The 16,201-nt window shown below is 47.5% G+C and overlaps 1 long non-coding RNA gene across 1 annotated transcript; it reads left to right on the top strand.

The window, feature by feature from the left end:
* The first annotated feature begins 10,471 nt into the window (after positions 1-10,471).
* LOC144152061 (uncharacterized) lies at positions 10,472-15,556 on the top strand. Its single transcript, XR_013319041.1, has 3 exons — positions 10,472-10,785; positions 12,880-12,964; positions 15,439-15,556. It is a non-coding gene; the product is annotated as an uncharacterized LOC144152061 (long non-coding RNA).
* The last annotated feature ends 645 nt before the right edge of the window (positions 15,557-16,201 follow it).

Below are 16,201 nucleotides of genomic sequence, written 5' to 3'. Positions count from 1 at the left end.
GCAGGTAAGCTGCCTCACAACGCCGCGCTGGAGCGGCCGCACTCAACGAGGACTACTCCTACGTATGCCGCTGACTCGTAAATCAGCCGCAAACGTCCCGGCTAGAAGAAGAAGCGCCAAACTTGAATTTCCAGTGGCACGTCGCACCCACCTTCTCAAGGGCGCAAATAGAGGAAGGAACTCGCGCGCAAACACGATGCATCGAGGTGGGGCACGGCGAGAGCCAGCTCAGGTCCCTGCTCGTCGAGCCTTGTACCCATGTCGACCGGATGTTCAGACCCAACGACCTGACCCTGACTGTCATTCCACATGCAAACAGCCGTGGGCGCGGCCAACTTCCGCCCCAAAAGCTAGCTCTGCTGGCTCCGGGGGGCTGACAGCCTTCTTATTCCGCAGTCCCGTGCCGGCTGCCGCGCAGTGGATTCTGAAAATACGAGGAAGAAGTGTATGTTATATTAAAGAGGAGTGCGAATCGAGACTTCAATGCTGAACGAAAAGGTAAAAAAAAATGACTGCCGCTTAGCTGAGCTAACCCTGGATATGCAAAGCGAAAGCTTGGCTTAGTCTGGTTAAGTCTTGGTTCCACTTGGTTGCCCTTTGATTTAGCTATATTTGTTATCTATTTGTCCAAAGCCTGCCTCTGTCTACGTTTGTGGCCCCGCTTCCGGCGTTTTGCGAGCCTCGCGGCTCGCTCTTACTCAGTCTTGATTGATTGATTATGACGTTTAACGCGCTTACGCTACACAGACGATGAGGCACGCAGTAGTGGAGAGCTCCTCCGGATTAATTTTGACCACCGGGTGTGAGGTCTTTCACGTGCACCTAAGTTTCGAACACACGGGGGGCGTTTTCGCTTCCCGGCTCCATCAGAAAAGCGGCACCCGCGGCCTCTTCTACAGTATTCGACACACAAGGGAAGAAGGGAGAACACGAGGGCCGACTTACCGGGCTGCCGACCCAGCGGCGGCGCATGCGTGTGCCAGCAGTTGCGGGTTGGTCAGCTGCCTATCAGCTGATAGAGAGAGAGGGAGAGACTTTATTGCGCAATAATGTGAGAGTGGTTCCTCAGTCCAGGGGCCTATGTGCTGCCCAGGTTGCCGTAGCCCTGCGGTGGTATTCTCGTGTTTTGTCCGTTTTGTGTCCGTTTCAAAAGTGTCCGTTTTGAGCAAGTCCTGATTGGCTAAAAGCGGACGCCCGGATGTGACACCATGCTAGCAGGGCGGAGCTATTAGCCGCTGCTTCTCGGAGCCGCCGATCTGGAGCAGACAATTTTCGTCAGCTTTTCGTCGCTGGCGGAACAATAAACACGTAGAAGATAGTTGAAAATAGGTTTAGTCGTTTAAAAAGTGTTTACCCAACCCAAAGTCAAATCCAAAGCCCGAAAGCCAACCCAAGGCCCACCTACAACTCAAAGTGCGTCACAATAAAACGGACGCAAAACGGACGCTTTCAAAACGGACAAACACGAGAATACCGCCCCTGATCACAATCAGGAGCTGGTCATCAGGTCAACAGCTGGGCAGCAGTATCTCCCACTGCTCAGGGGAAGGGTACGGGTTCAGGGGCGGAAGGTCTGAGTTTTTTGTGTAGTCAAATAATATGTGTTTCAGAGTTCCTGGTTCCTGCCAGAATTTACACTTATCCGAGTACTGTGTAGGAAAGAGTAAATGTATATGGATTGGGTGAGGAAAAGTGCCTCCTTGAATTTGTCCGAGTGTAATTCCTTAGCTTTTGGTCAAAGATGTGAGAGGACTGGAAAAGGTCTGTCTCGTAGTTCGGTAGTATTGGGTGATTTCTTGGTAGGTGAGGAGAGGTGCGGAAGCAGTCTCCGTCTCAGCGGCTCGGTAAGTGAGGTCTCGAGCCTCTCGATGGAGGTCGTTCCCAAGGAGGTTGTACAACCTCCTTGGTCGTTCCCGCCGCAGCCGCCACCGCTCACTCGAGAACTAACTGAAAACGGGGCCTTGAGCGCAGCTCTGAAAGCAGGCCCGGCGAGTCACGTGAAGCGCTGCAAGAGGGTGGGGCGCAGCTGCGGTCAAATTGAGGTCAAATTGCGGGTGACGGCAAAACCGCTGGACTAGATTAGTAAATATTTACATTAAAAATATCTCACCACGATCAGATAAATGCTTCCTCCTTGGTCAGTCCGAGGTTGGCATCGTTAACAAACAAACACCTGTTATAGCACAGCATTCCTCCGCTCTATCTTCCATACCCAATACCTCCTCAGCTGTTACTTCTGACCCCCTCCTAATACTACCTACCACATGGTGTGGGATTGTCAACTCACCCGGGGCTCTCCCCCAATTCGAACCGTTCTACCCGAAATGTGGGAGAACCTGTTGACCAGCTCCTTTCACGCTGACAAAATATCTCTGGTCACCTATGCCAGGGTTGCAGCCAAGGCCCAAGGGTACTTGGACTGACGCTAATCCACAACACCGAGTGACAGTTGAATAAGCACCGTTTGCTCGAACAAGCGTTTATTCTCTCTCTATCTCTCTCTCTCTCTCTCTCTCTCTCTCTCTCTCTCTCTATCTCTCTCTCTCTCTCTCTCTCTCTCTCTCTCTCTCTCTCTCTCTCTCTCTCTCTCTCTCTCTCTCTCTCTCTCTCCAAGCATGGTCAACCGCACCCTTCGATGACGTTCCAGGATCTTCCTAGTGTTGCTGTCATTGGGCTGATCTTGAGTTGTTCCTATTATGACAGGCCTGTACGGCTGTTTGTTATTACGTCCATTACATTTAGAGGATTATGCAATCAGTTCATTTCGTTGTAGTTGTAGCCTACTGTAGGTAGACTGAAACGGAACCCTGCGAAGTGCTACACACGCACACACACATGAATACATACATACATACATACATACATACATACATACATACATACATACATACATACATACATACATACATACATACATACATACATACATGCATGCATGCATGCATGCATGCATGCATCTCCCAGGCTATACATCAGGAGATTGCTGCCCTGCTGCAGGACGAGGACGACCGGCCTCCTGTAGCTCTACGCATACGGCTCCGTGCAACCGTCAATGGGCAGAGCTGGAGCCGCCTGCACGGAAATGGAGCTTGGAACCAGTCGTGTGTGCTGCCTGCCCTTCCCCGCCTCCTCCAGCCATGCAGAGCTGGCCAGGCTGCACCTTGCTGCAGACCTGCTCTTGGAGAAGGACAACCAGATTCAGGGGGCCGTCATCTTCACCGAATCCCGGCCGCTCTCTTGCGGCTGCGAGCGGCGGACCAGCCATCGAGCTCCAGTGGCTAAGTGGAGCGGTCGCTGGCGGCGAAGCTTCGCCTGGTGGAGTCCCGCGGTTGTGACCTGCGGCTCCACTGGTTGCCATCTCATGTCGGAATCACCGGCAATGAGGTGGCTGACGCCCTGGTCAGAGGTGCTGCTCGCCAGGATGGGGTCCCTGCCTCCTGCAACCTGAGGCCCTTCGACGCCGCACAACCCATTGGCGCGGGAGGTGGAGACGATTCACCCGGACCCCAGAGTCACCAGCGGCCAAGCTCCACGGGTCCTGCCTGGCCGCATCAGCAGGGACGCCCGCTCCATACTCCTCCGCATGCGGCTCGATTGCTGCAACGTGGCAGCCCGCTTGCACCGACAAGGTCGCCGGTCGTCGCCCACATGTGCTGACTGCCCAGAGCCCGAGACCCTGGAGCACCTGCTCTGCTCCTGCCGCCAGCATGATGCCCCGTGTGTAGAGCTTCGGGCCGCACTCCAGCGTCTCGGGCTGCCCAGCCACACTTTGATGGACCTGATTTTCCCGAAGGAGCCCAACTCCATCCGGCAATAAGCATTCCAATTTGTCCTCGCCTTCCTCGAAGAGACCAACCTCATTCAACGGCTGTAGCCCAATGTCTGCCGGCCAGCCTTACGCACTCCTTATCTCTTTCTTTATCTTCCTCTTTCTCCGTCCCCATTTGTTCTCACCTATCCCCTATTATTCTTCCTCTCCCCTTCCCCCGGACTGGGTTGTATGCTGGTGAACTCCCAAATGAGTTGAAAATATCCCCAGTCCACTTCTCTTCCACTTTCTACATCAATAATGCCCTCACTCACTCACTCACTCACTCACTCACTCACTCACTCACTCACTCACTCACTCACTCACTCACTAACTCTGTGGTGGTAACACGTTATAGAAATACGGTTGCCACGTGCCCGGTTTTTGACTGGCCCGACCAGTTTTTAAAGACGATAGTCTTTCTTGGGCTACTTAAACCCAGAAATTTTGGCCTGTCTGTATGTCTGTCTGTCTGTCCGTCTGCTGTCAGTGACTCGATTCAGCCACCAGGTCAAAGTAAAGTGGGTACTGCGCAACAGTGTTATATGCTCACCGCCAAATGTAAACCTCTAAGCCGGTTTATATGTTCATACTTGTCAACTTTGTTGAACAAGAACAAGACATTACGCAAATATAAGACAGGAAATTAGTACACAGCGGATATTTACAGTGTCTTTTATTAAAAATTCATGCATGCTTGGTTTTTTTATAGCAAATGATATTGTACATCTACTGCAGAAAACCGCCGCCTGCTGTTACCCGCGCCACCTCCTGGCAGCATATGAGAAATCACGCGGCGACAGCAACGAAAGGTTTTACTAGCTAGGTTCCACGTTCTGCTTGAATGCACGTGGAGCACGGCAACGCGGTTATATAAACCGTGAAGTCGGCCGCCTCCATTCACGCGCGTCTCCGCCGTACTGCAGCGCTGGCATCGAGGAACCCGGCCTGTAGCTGTGGAACGCGGTAAATTCAAATCGCCTTGAGCAAACCTTTAGTGTGTTTACCTTGGTATGAGAGCGACGGAACTAGAACAGCATGAGAGGGGCGGGGAAAGCAAAGGGGCACATTTCCTTGGCAAATGTCTACAAAGACTGTCGTCTTTTGACGACATTTGCAACGAAAGGAGCAGATACGCGGCCAATTTTTTTAGACAGCAGGCCGGTTGCCGGCCCGTGCTTAAAACCAGCCGTCATTGGCCGGTTTTTTGGGCATCAAGCCAGGACTATATTTCTTTTACATTTTACAAGCGCCAATTTTGCTACTACGACTATAAACGCGTCGACAGGCTGCGCATTGCATACTTTTCAACGTTCGTTTGGTGGATTCAGATGGGCGAAGTATGTGGGGTTACTTTTCAGGGCAGCACATTCAAATTAATAAAACGTTATATTGATTTTTGTCTAGGATAACCCTACAGTGAATAGCATGCCAAGAAACACGGCGTCTTTTTTTTTTTTTAACACATATTACACCGTATATACCACACCTCCCCCCCCCCCCCTTCCTTGCCGGATGGCCGACATTCTTTTTTTTTTTTTTTCAGGAAAGGTGGCAGCCCTATTTAGAAACTAGCTGTTGAGAACAATAACGCGTGTTCGATCCCGATCGCGGCGGCATCATTTCAGGTGGAGGCGAACAGTAAAAACGCCCGCGGGTCGAGATGTCGTCGCACGTTGAATATATACCCAAGCGGTCAAAGTTAATCTGGAGCCTTGCACTACGGCGCCCTTCATAGCCCAGGCGTTACTTCGGAACTCTAAAGATCCAAATTTCGTTGAAATTTTAGAAACCAGCCAGCCGTGGAGACATGTGGGTGCGACAAGGAGCTCGAATCTCTTCTTAGAAGAAATAATTAGGCCTATTTCGCGGTTCGTGGTTACAGTGAATGGCGGTGTGATCGGACAGTTCACTCGAGCCCGGTGCAATCGTGCTTTCCCGGTCGCGGTTTTACGGCCTCTTTAAGAGGACGAGCGCACTGCTTCATCCTCCCTGCTCCTCGTAAGTCGCCGCGATGGGCGCACGATGGCGTGCCGTGTTCGCGAGAGCGAGCGCGTCAAGCGGTCTTGGCCGTCGCGACGGGAAGCCGTCGGATGCAGCGCATTCCTTCGACGCCCTTCGGAACCTTTGAGCGCGGCCTGCCAAGGCTGCTGCTTGTCCGCCCCGGTCGGTGCGCTCACGCCCCTGCGCGCATGCAGCCGAGATCGCGGGAATGCGGCGCTCACGCAAACAGCGGCGACTGTCGCGCGAGTGCAACGGCTTGCTCATGCGTGTACAGAACTTACGAGGACGCGTGCACAATTCAGCGGTCATAGGGCAGCTATTTCGCCAAGTTTACGATTTTAAAGAACACGAACGGAATGAAATAATCGCTCTATTTTCTCATCTAACGCTTCTACCCTTATGAAAATGAACTTTTCCTTTCTGTTTACTTTGTGTCTCCTGCATGTTGACTGTGTGGCCTTTCTTTTGACTTTTCCTGTGTGTTACCTCTAGGACATAAGCAGGCTGTGTACTTTTTATAGACTGCCGGATAAACAGCCATGATGTTTTACCTTTATATGTACTATGGTAAAGACAAAGTTTAAATTTCTATACAAAGATTTTATTTCGGATGAGAGGTGTAAAACTTTAAAAATGACTTGCTTTCTTCTCTTTCTGAGTTCCGCAATGCTATTGCCCATGTGTGTACTCAAGGCAAAATGAAGTCAAAAGACTTTGGCCTGTTTCCCCTCTGTTGCCTCTAGGACAAAGGCTGTAAGATAGAACTTGAATTTGCTGTCTTAATTCTTCTGTGTGCCGTAATGCTGTTGCTTATGTATGTACTGAAGGCAAAATGAAGTCAAAAGACTGACTTATGTCTTTTGTGTTGCCTCTAGGACACTGGGAGGAAGGATAACTATTTGTTGCCTTACATTCTTTTTCTGAAGATTGTGCTTCCTCAAGTAAACATAAAGTCGAACATGTAAGCCTTAATTATACTCGAAAGGTTAAGTTTTTTGGCTTGGCTAGAGATGGTAAGAAACAATGCCGATGGTTTGTGGAAATTCTGCAGCACTGTATACGTTATTTCGTGCTAGTGAGGTCTGATAAATTCACAGAATTAATATTACCAACTGGTACGTTTGTATGAAACAGTGGCGTAAGAAGGATACATATTGAACGAGGCTGTTCGAAGTGCCTCGTCCCTCCCATTACGAAAAAAAAAGTGGGCGGGAGAAGAATATACAGACGAGAAAAAGTAAAAAGAACACAAAAAGCCGAATAGAAAACGAAGCAATGAAAACAAAAACAACCTAAAAAGTGGCTTCCGATTGTCCTAGTCTGTGTTTTCCTTCAGGGTCGTTGTAAAATGGCTTATCCTTGCAACTAAATGCTGAAGCGGTGTACTGTTTTTTGGGGCAGAGCTTGCGGTAGAAATATATTGCGACAGAAAAAAAAGGGACACAGCCAGACGAGAGCAACAAGAGCAACAACAATGTCAAAATATAACCTAAGGCAGAAAAACTTCAATTAAAACACGGTTAAAAAAAAAAAAAAAAGGTCACTGAGTGGGTTTCGAACCTCCGCCCATTCAATCAGTAGGCGAGTACTTAACCCCCAAGCCACCAAACCAGTACACGATCAGATCGTAAACCTAGGTGGAAATACTTGAGCTCACATAGTCTTGCTAAGCCTCCATTTGAGTGAATTGTTTGCCTGCGTGGATTTGACGCACGGTGCTTTTGTGTGCGTGCGTGCGTGCGTGTGCTTGCGTCAAGGAGGTTGTACAACCTCCTTGGCTTGCGTGCGCGCTCGCTCGCGTGTGTGTGTGTGTGTGTGTGTGTGTGTGTGTGTGTGTGTGTGTGTGTGTGCGTGCGTGTGCGCGTGTGTTTGCGTATGTCTGCGGGGAATAATTTTTTTATCCGGCCGTTCTGTTTGTGAAAAGCCCACAAACAGTGAATGCTTGGACGCTGAACAAAACACAAAACAGTCAATCTAGATGTAGATGACGATGATAATAACTTCGTTTGTTAATCCATTTTTATTCGCTTTTGAGTAGCAACAACTTACGACAACAAAAGACGTTGCTCGCATCAAGCAAATATACTGCCATTATATATATGTTTGCTATTATCAACTTTAACAAAATACTATAATGGCGTCAGCCTAGTTTGCTTCAGGGGTGATGATGAAGGAAGAAAGTAACTGCTAAAACTCTATGACTGCTAGATAGCCAACTGTAGTAATAAGTCTAGTCTAGGCTAGCTTATATGCAGTCTTTGTTATTCGCCCCGAGCGCGAACACAGTCGGCCCCTGGCGGCGGCGGGACGAACCGCTCCTAGTGTGGATGGCGCTCTCGCGTCGTCTGCTTTTTCACGTTGCGTGGGGCGCAAGACGCGTGCTGTACGCGACAAAACAACCAATATGTGTGCTCGTTTGGCAGTAAGCAATGACAGTTACCTCTGCTTGCGCATTTCCTCTAGAAACGCAATAATCAGCGGCCGTTGCGGGTTAATGCGCTGGTTTAATTCCACGAAACATCTTCGCCCTGGTCACCGCTTGAGTGTGAAACGTGTTATAAACATTGCTTCCACACATTGCACTTTTCGTATTGTTGAGTGCAGTCGTCTGCCGTTTCGGGAACGTCGAAGGGTGCTTTTTGAAGGTGGCTGGCGTGGTGATTATTTAAAGGATAAAAGTTTAGTACGCGAAACGGGTCAGAAGCAACAAGACCTATGCATACGCGTGCAAATTCCACGCCCTTGTAAAATTGCGCTGTGTCCTTACAGAAAGAAGAAACAAACAAAAACATTTACACTGCACACAACCCGTGCGCTATCGCCCATACATTACCGGACACGTATTTTACACCCGCAAGCGCCTGTGTGATCGAATTCTTCCCGTACCTTTTCTAAAAAAAATACCATTTTTGGACAGTCGTTGTTTATACTGAGGAGGAGGAATAAACATTTATTCAACTGTATCGAGTTGCTAATTTTACGTATTATTTAAAATACGTTTCTATGGATGCGCACGAGTATTTAGGGGGGATTTTTCGGTAAAATTAAGCAGTTGTGAGTTTGCGTCTGTCATGTGGCATTTCGTGTGTCATTTTCATATATATCATTTTCAAATCCGACATAAATCCCCTTGTCCAGAAACGTGTCTCACTCAGCATAACCAAATGCCCAATATGGTCACGTCTTAACCTCTTAAGGTGGACCTACGTTTAAAGAAAGAGGAGAAAAAGCGTAATATAATGCACGTTGTTGCCCACATGTGTGAGGGGTGTGTGCCATGACTCGCTCTTTTTTTTTAATTTTTTTCCCACAATGCTTGCTTTCAATACAATTTTGAAAAAAAGGTGAGCCACAATTCCTGGACAATCCCGGACCAAAGGGGGGTTAATCAGTTTTGAAAATACGTACTGCTTTTTCACCGCTACAGAACACGAGGCCTATAGTGTAGTTTCGATTGTAAGTAATACTGATAACCATAGTTTGGATTTTGGATTTTCGCGTTACATGCGTTCTCTTCTCGCTGCTCTTGCAACGTTGGCAGGACCCCCCCCCCCTAAAAGACTAAATGCACAGAATTTCATTTTTTAACCAATCCTCCAGAATTAAATGCCAAGACAAAGGCGATATTCAGTTTACAAAACGAAGTAGTTACCGGGAACCCGTTGCGCTGATTCACAACGAGAAATAAAAAGGAAATGTTTTACTACATCTGCAACAGCGCAACTTCATTTATTGCCATCTTTAGGGTTCGTAAGCGACCTTATACGCAAGAATGCAAACACATCTCGCTGTTGCAGGCACCTGTTAGATTTTAAAAGGAACGCAAATGGTCAACAGAGCAGCCGTAACAGAAAATTTGTGCTCAATGTGAGGTCCCAGAAGCTTGGTTTGCACACTGTAAACCTGCTTGTCACTTTGCGAAAACCTAGCCAAACATGAGATGTTGATTGTACTGCGTGCGTTGACAATTCAATTCGCAAGTTCACTTGCGACGAAAGCCGTAAATAAGTGATCCGAAACCGTTATTCATCAAACCTTCCTTCAGAGTCGTTAAAATTTCATTTAAAAGACCCGTTAGAGCGGTTACATTTATATCTCTGCGCTGATCAAAATTCAGTAATTTTATGTTGCCTTTTGAACATGCAAAAAATATCGTAAGCTCTTAGAAAGAATGTCGGGGAAGGTAGGTGGTGTTACCATTTCAGGGCATCCCACGAATGCAAGAATGCGTCATGCTACCAGTGAAAGCGATTGAGATTGCCGTTGTAAACCGAATTTCAGAGATCGAGGCTTCCTGATTTGTTTCTATTTATGCTTTTATTGAAGGCTCAAAGCCATAGTCTGGAAAGATCGAGCTTGCTACGAGCCACAGCGTACAAGTTCATTGTCACAATTACGGCCATTCTGAGATTCCCGATGAGTCGTCGCTTTTTTTGGCGTAGTAATGAAAACTGACTGCCGCTTCCATGCTGTACATGGAACGTTGAGGAACCGAACTACAGCATACCACTCTTGTTTGCACCTTTCGTGCGCACATACGGCGGGAAAAAGGCACGAAGCGCGCCCACAGTGTGCATTCTTACGGGCCGCTCAGCGGAGCATCCACACTAGCAGCGCGACGCTGTCGCCACCTACATGTCGAGCTCGCGGCGAATAGGTGCGCAAAAAAAGACGTGGGTTGTTCGTTGTGCGTGGTTTTGGTGGTTTGTTTTCGATTTGCTGGTGTTACGTGAATTACTACGTGCTCCTCCTGCCGTAATATTACGTGTTAGTGCTCTTGTGCCACCTGAAACATCGTGAGTGCTGGCAAAGCGTCTGTGTCGTCGCCGTACTGCGCTGCTGTAGCAAACGCACATCGAGGTCGCCATTTGACAAAATACCTGACAAGTTGTGCGTGCCTACGTGAATCAAGAGTCTCTACTGCAAGTTCCAGTCTGTCGACGCGACGTGTGAAAAATGCTGCGTGTTCTGCCGTAAGTGATTGTTTATCGTGGTGCATGTTAAAATTTTATTACGCGTTGCCGCAGTGCTGTTTTGTTAAACGTGTTGAGTATATTCCTTGGTGTTCGGCTCGCCGCGCTTCTTTTATTGTAAATTACCGGCTGCGTCGGCGCGGTCATAATGAGCTTCCAGGAGCGGCGGCCAGTATGCTGTGTGAGTGATCGACCCCCTTGCCATTGTCGGCAACGAAAATATTATGCTGACGGCCCAGCGGCCGCCGCTTGGCTTGGGTGGATTCGACGCTAAAGCTTGTTGCATGAAAAAAAAAGAAAACTGCGTTAATGGTTGTAAAACAAAACGCCCACTCCCCGATTTTTTTTTTTTAGGAGGCAGTTGACCCACAGTATATTTTTTTACAGGACGTAGGCAGCTTAGCATTGTTCTAACGGGTAGTTTTCGTTTGCGGGTAAAGAAATGCAAGGAGGCTGCATTACATTTGTAGTTATAATACGTAAGAGTTGCATATACGTTGAATTTTAAACATTTAAGCATTGCTAGCAACTTTATAAGTAGTACCACATGCACAAGGTCTTTAGGCAGTGAACATTTGACCAGATAATTGTTTAGACGTCGCAGCTTGAAAACATGCTGTTCCAGCCTGCATTGCTGGTGCAGTCACAGGGCAGTCGTCACTGTTTTAATGCAAGAAATTTTTCCACCTTCCTAAGCTCATCCAGCATCGTCATGATCAGACAGAAATTCTTGTGTGGTGTGACATTATTTGTAGCTGGCTTGCATAAATTGTGTTGACCGTAACATGTTGAGCATGGGTTAAACGTGTTGATTCTTACAAATATGCATGTGATGGGGATACAATCACGGTGCGAAAAAGATTAAACAGGGCGTGGGCTTGCCACCGTGCTCCTTCGCCATCCTGTTTTTTCGTTTCGTCAGCATTTCAACTTGCCTACCCCTTGGAGGTATTGGCACGCTGAGACGTTCACCATGTGCCTCAGAGAGAATTTTAATGGCGCCATGAAGACAAAATACAAGTTTGTGTTATTCGAAAGATTTCGTGTGGTATGGTGCCCCCAGCACTTGTCCAAATGCAAACGATGCTTTATTCACTGAGAAATTCATTAATTGAAGCTAAAATTTTGGTTTTCCCGCTAAATCGTGCATTTTCAGGGTCTGCAATGACATCACAGGAACCGGCCGCTCTGCAGCCGATTGGGAAACCTTCTTTACCGTTAGTTAACCTAGATGGTGCCACCATACCGTGGCAAGCCGCTTTCTGCTTTTGTTTTGTTTTTACCCTTCGCTAACTGCAGAGCTGGCTGGTATGACATAGGTTCTGTTGCGGGAAATGAGCTAGTGGGTCGCATGGCCATTTCCTTTGTTCCTAATTTGTAGCTTATTTGAGTGGAGTTTATGTTAAAAATGGTGTCAGCATGATTCTAGCAACGGAATCCTTTGAATGAACCAAACTAGTGTTTTCTCTTCATGGCTCCTTTAAAAGCCGTAACAACGTTTCGCACCCTCTGGACCAGAGAATATGCTTGCACAGTGGAAATCTGGGGCCACAGATTTCTACCACCTAGGGATATTTAATAGGCTTAGTTTAACATTAATTCAGTGTAAGGATGCTTCTGTTCCTTTAAAGTATGGCTGAAAGCCTTGTAAGGATTGTAATGTACGTACAGTGCTCACGGATTGAAACGCGACACTGCAAGCGCGTAACCTGCGCTACATGCAGCGCCGCCAGTGGACGCCCGTGGAAGCTAGGTGTTGCATTGTGGTATACCACGAGGATGAGAGTGTTTTGACCATAAGCTTGCTGCTTCGGGTTGCCAATAAGCGGGGCAGTGGTTCCCCGCAGCGGCAGCGGTGCGCTGTCAGCGACAGCGGCGTCCATAGACGGCGCTGCATGTATTGGCGGCCACGCGCTCGCAGTGTTGCGTTTCAATCAGTGAGCACTGTACTTATTTTTTAGCTTGAAAGAACTGAAGGTGCCTTTTTTGCCCTACAAAAAAGAAATTCTGTCATGTCCTGTCAGAGCGAGTATTTCACGGCATTATACCGCATATTTACGGCTTGTTTACTACTTGAACTTCCATTTTTTACAGGGCCAGGTGTTTGACATGGAGGATGTACGTTGTGAGCTACCAGAAGAATTGGCTGCCTCCTGTTTCTATCTTTCCTGCACGACCTGTAAGTGGAGTTCATTACGGCTGTGAAATGCATGAAAATCTCGATTTTGAAGGCTGAGAGAACATGAAAACATAGAAAACCATTGTGGCATTCTTGTGGTACCTTAGTGATATTAAGACATAAGAACATTGCAGAGATGGGGCAAAAAATAAGGAACCGATGAGGGTGAGAAACTTCCTGGTACCTTTCTTATTTTTTTTGTCGCATCAGGGCTGCGTCCTTGCTCCATGAATTAATTAATAACGACTTTGTCACCCTTGTTCACTGTGGTAGTTGCGTGGTACCCACAGACAGTGTGTGGGGATTTTTCTTCTACCGCCTATTACAGATGAACTAGATCTTTAGACTTCTACTCAAAAGTCATATTATGGATTACATTACATGAGTGAAACAATTCCATGCACCCAGAAATAGAATTTAGGTGAGTTCACTTCAATGCCCTAGATGCAACTTGTGCCTAGCAGTGAAAAGGGTGTACTGCGTGCCTTTTTGCCACTGTGTTTCATGTAGTGTAATGAGTCTCACTGGCCATCGTAGCCCCCCCCCCCCGAACAGCTATTTACTCTAGCAAATATAATGATGGTCCTAATTGTAGAAGGGTACCCGCCGCGGTGGCTCAGTGGCTAAGGCGTTGCACTGCTGAGCACGAGGTCGCGGGTTCGATTCCCGGCCGCGGCGGCTGCTTTTCTGATGGAGGCGAAAAGCAAAAACGCCCGTGTGTACGAGATTTCGGCGCACGATAAAGATCCCCAGGTGGTCAATCCGGAGCCCTCCACTACGGCGCACCTCATTGCCTGCGTTGCGTCGGCGCGTTAAACCCTACAATCAATCAATTGTAGAAGGGTACTCGGCAATTGAAGAAAGAGCTGTGGGGGGTTCTGGTTTGTGTATCAGACTTTGTTTGGAATATTGTTATGTAGCCACGGATAATGCAGGGTTTTTGTAAAAATATAGATTATCGGAGCAAACTTGTACTCTGCAGTAAACATAAAAAAAAACAAACCTCGAAAGAGTCAGCAAAGGGACGTGCATGGATGAGCGTTGGCGAATTGAATGCTGCAGGGTTTCTTTTGCACTCATTCATTTCGATCGAGAACATTTTCAATAAAAAACAGGAAAAGCTAGGATAGGGATCGCAAAGCAACACCCTTTCCATATCAAACAGGACTGCTGGTGCAGCATACAAAGGAAAAAGGGGAAAAAGACGGTTCCCTTAAAAAAGGATAAGATTGCAGGGTGTGGCCAGGTGCTTGTAACAAAACATTTTGTAAACAAATCAAATGGCGTGGTTGGGGGCAATATTATGATGTTTGTAGTAGGAAAAACCTGCATTATTTCCGAACAGTATGAATGCTCTGTGTGCAAACATATGCAAAAATGCTTGTGTGTTTTTAGCATTTGAGTGCACGTTACAGAGTAGTCGGCTCAAGTTACTGCGGTAGCTTTCCTCATTGCTGGTAAGTATAAACCCTGAAATTAAATTTGCTGTATTCGACCGCTTTAACCCTTTCACTGTCACTGATGTCCTGGTTTGTCTTCGAATTTCTCCTCCACGGTGTCACTGACATACCGGTGCGTTTTCTGTTGTGCGTTGAAAAATTCGTGCCATAGTGCAAAGTTGGCGCACCTGCACTGTTTGTGCTATCTGTCAAATCTTTCTAGTAGCTTGTATTTTCTCAAAGTACAGAGCGACCACGCCCAGCTTTCGCTGCTTGGGGGTCATCACTCCGTGCACTGTACATCTGTTGGGATGAGTGACCACGTGGCACGCGTGCAATGATGGGTGCAAGTGTGCTATCCACCACGTTTTTCTAGGGTTGTTTTTTATTTCTGTTCCTGTGTCTGCTACCCATCGACACAAGGAAATATAAGAAGTGAGGAGCCAACGTAGAGGTTGGTCAGTTCATGGTGATGTACATTTTGCTTTTTGTAAGCAAGCACAGACAAACTAGACAATGCAAGTGCTGTCTCGTAAACGAAATGCACAATAAAACTGCTGCCTTTATAGGTTCCAAAGAACGCGTAGACACAAGCAACTACTCATGATGACGACTGATCAATGCCTGTCTTAGCATGTTCATGCAATTTTATGTTGCCTTCCCTGCCCCCCCCCCCCCCCCCCCATATTGCGTTGTTCCCACAGTGCTGCTGCAATAATCTCATCTCAAATGTTCTTGCGAGGCTGTATAAATGCCCGTCATGAGGAGGCCATGAATCTAAACAGTACTTAGTTCTGGGTTGTGTTGCCTATGTAACAGTATGTCATATTTGATGTTCGTAAGCTCATTAGTTAATTTATGTGGTCTAAATTTTGTGGCTAATTTTGCAACCTAGAAGTTGTACCTTCTCTTTCAGGATACTTGGTTCAGTTTTGTGTGGGAACACTCCTTTATATTTATAAGCATAACCAGCAAATGTTTGAGACGTGTTTGTTTAAACCCCTTCATATGCGATCAATGCGTTTGTCATTTCAGGTTCAAGCGGGGCAGTGGCTATCCCGTCCTGTGAGGGGTAAAGATGAGGCGACACCTGGTGTGGCAGGCGGCAGCAGCACGTATGGATCCAACCTGAATAAAATAGTCAGGTTTGCAAGAGTCGTGTGATTCATGTGATTTTCGTCAGCTTGCTCTTACAGAAACTGCTGCAGCATGAAACAGTGACTGTGGAGCTGGCTGACATTTTCTACATGCAGCTGGCTGTTGGGCGCTGTTATTTGACAGCATGCAAAGGGCACTCAAAAGGTGGAAGCTTGTGGGATACGTAGAGGACGGAAACATAAAGGATTCTTGGAGGACGCAGAAAGTCGGTGGCGAAATTTCAATACAGGGGACACACAAGGGACGAATGCGGTCTGTTGCCTTCAAGACATATAGGGGACACACAAAGGCCGTATGGTGTCTGTGTTGCCTTTGGGAGATAGACTGGACGCATGGAGGACGGAAACACACGGGACACTTGGAGTACGCAGAAAGTCGGTGGCGAAATTCCAACACAGAGGAAACACACAGGACGCACGCAGTCTGTTTCCTTCGGGACGCAGACTGTCTTTTGACTGGACGTAGAAATTTTCATAAGGGTAAGCTGTGGCCCTGGACTGCCGGCTGCCGTTTCTTTCGGTGGGCTTAGTTATGCGCGCAACTTCCACGTATGGCTCTCTCGACGCTTTTATTTTCATCTTTTCTTTTTGCTTTCTGGGCACGGTTATTTTTCTAACACGAAGAATCCGACCATTGGAAT

This window comes from Haemaphysalis longicornis, unplaced genomic scaffold (assembly GCF_048455015.1).
Source record: "Haemaphysalis longicornis isolate Haplotype H1 unplaced genomic scaffold, Haemaphysalis longicornis Haplotype H1 scaffold_9, whole genome shotgun sequence".
Lineage (NCBI taxonomy): Eukaryota > Metazoa > Arthropoda > Arachnida > Ixodida > Ixodidae > Haemaphysalis > Haemaphysalis longicornis.
This window is presented reverse-complemented; position numbering and strand designations above follow the sequence as displayed.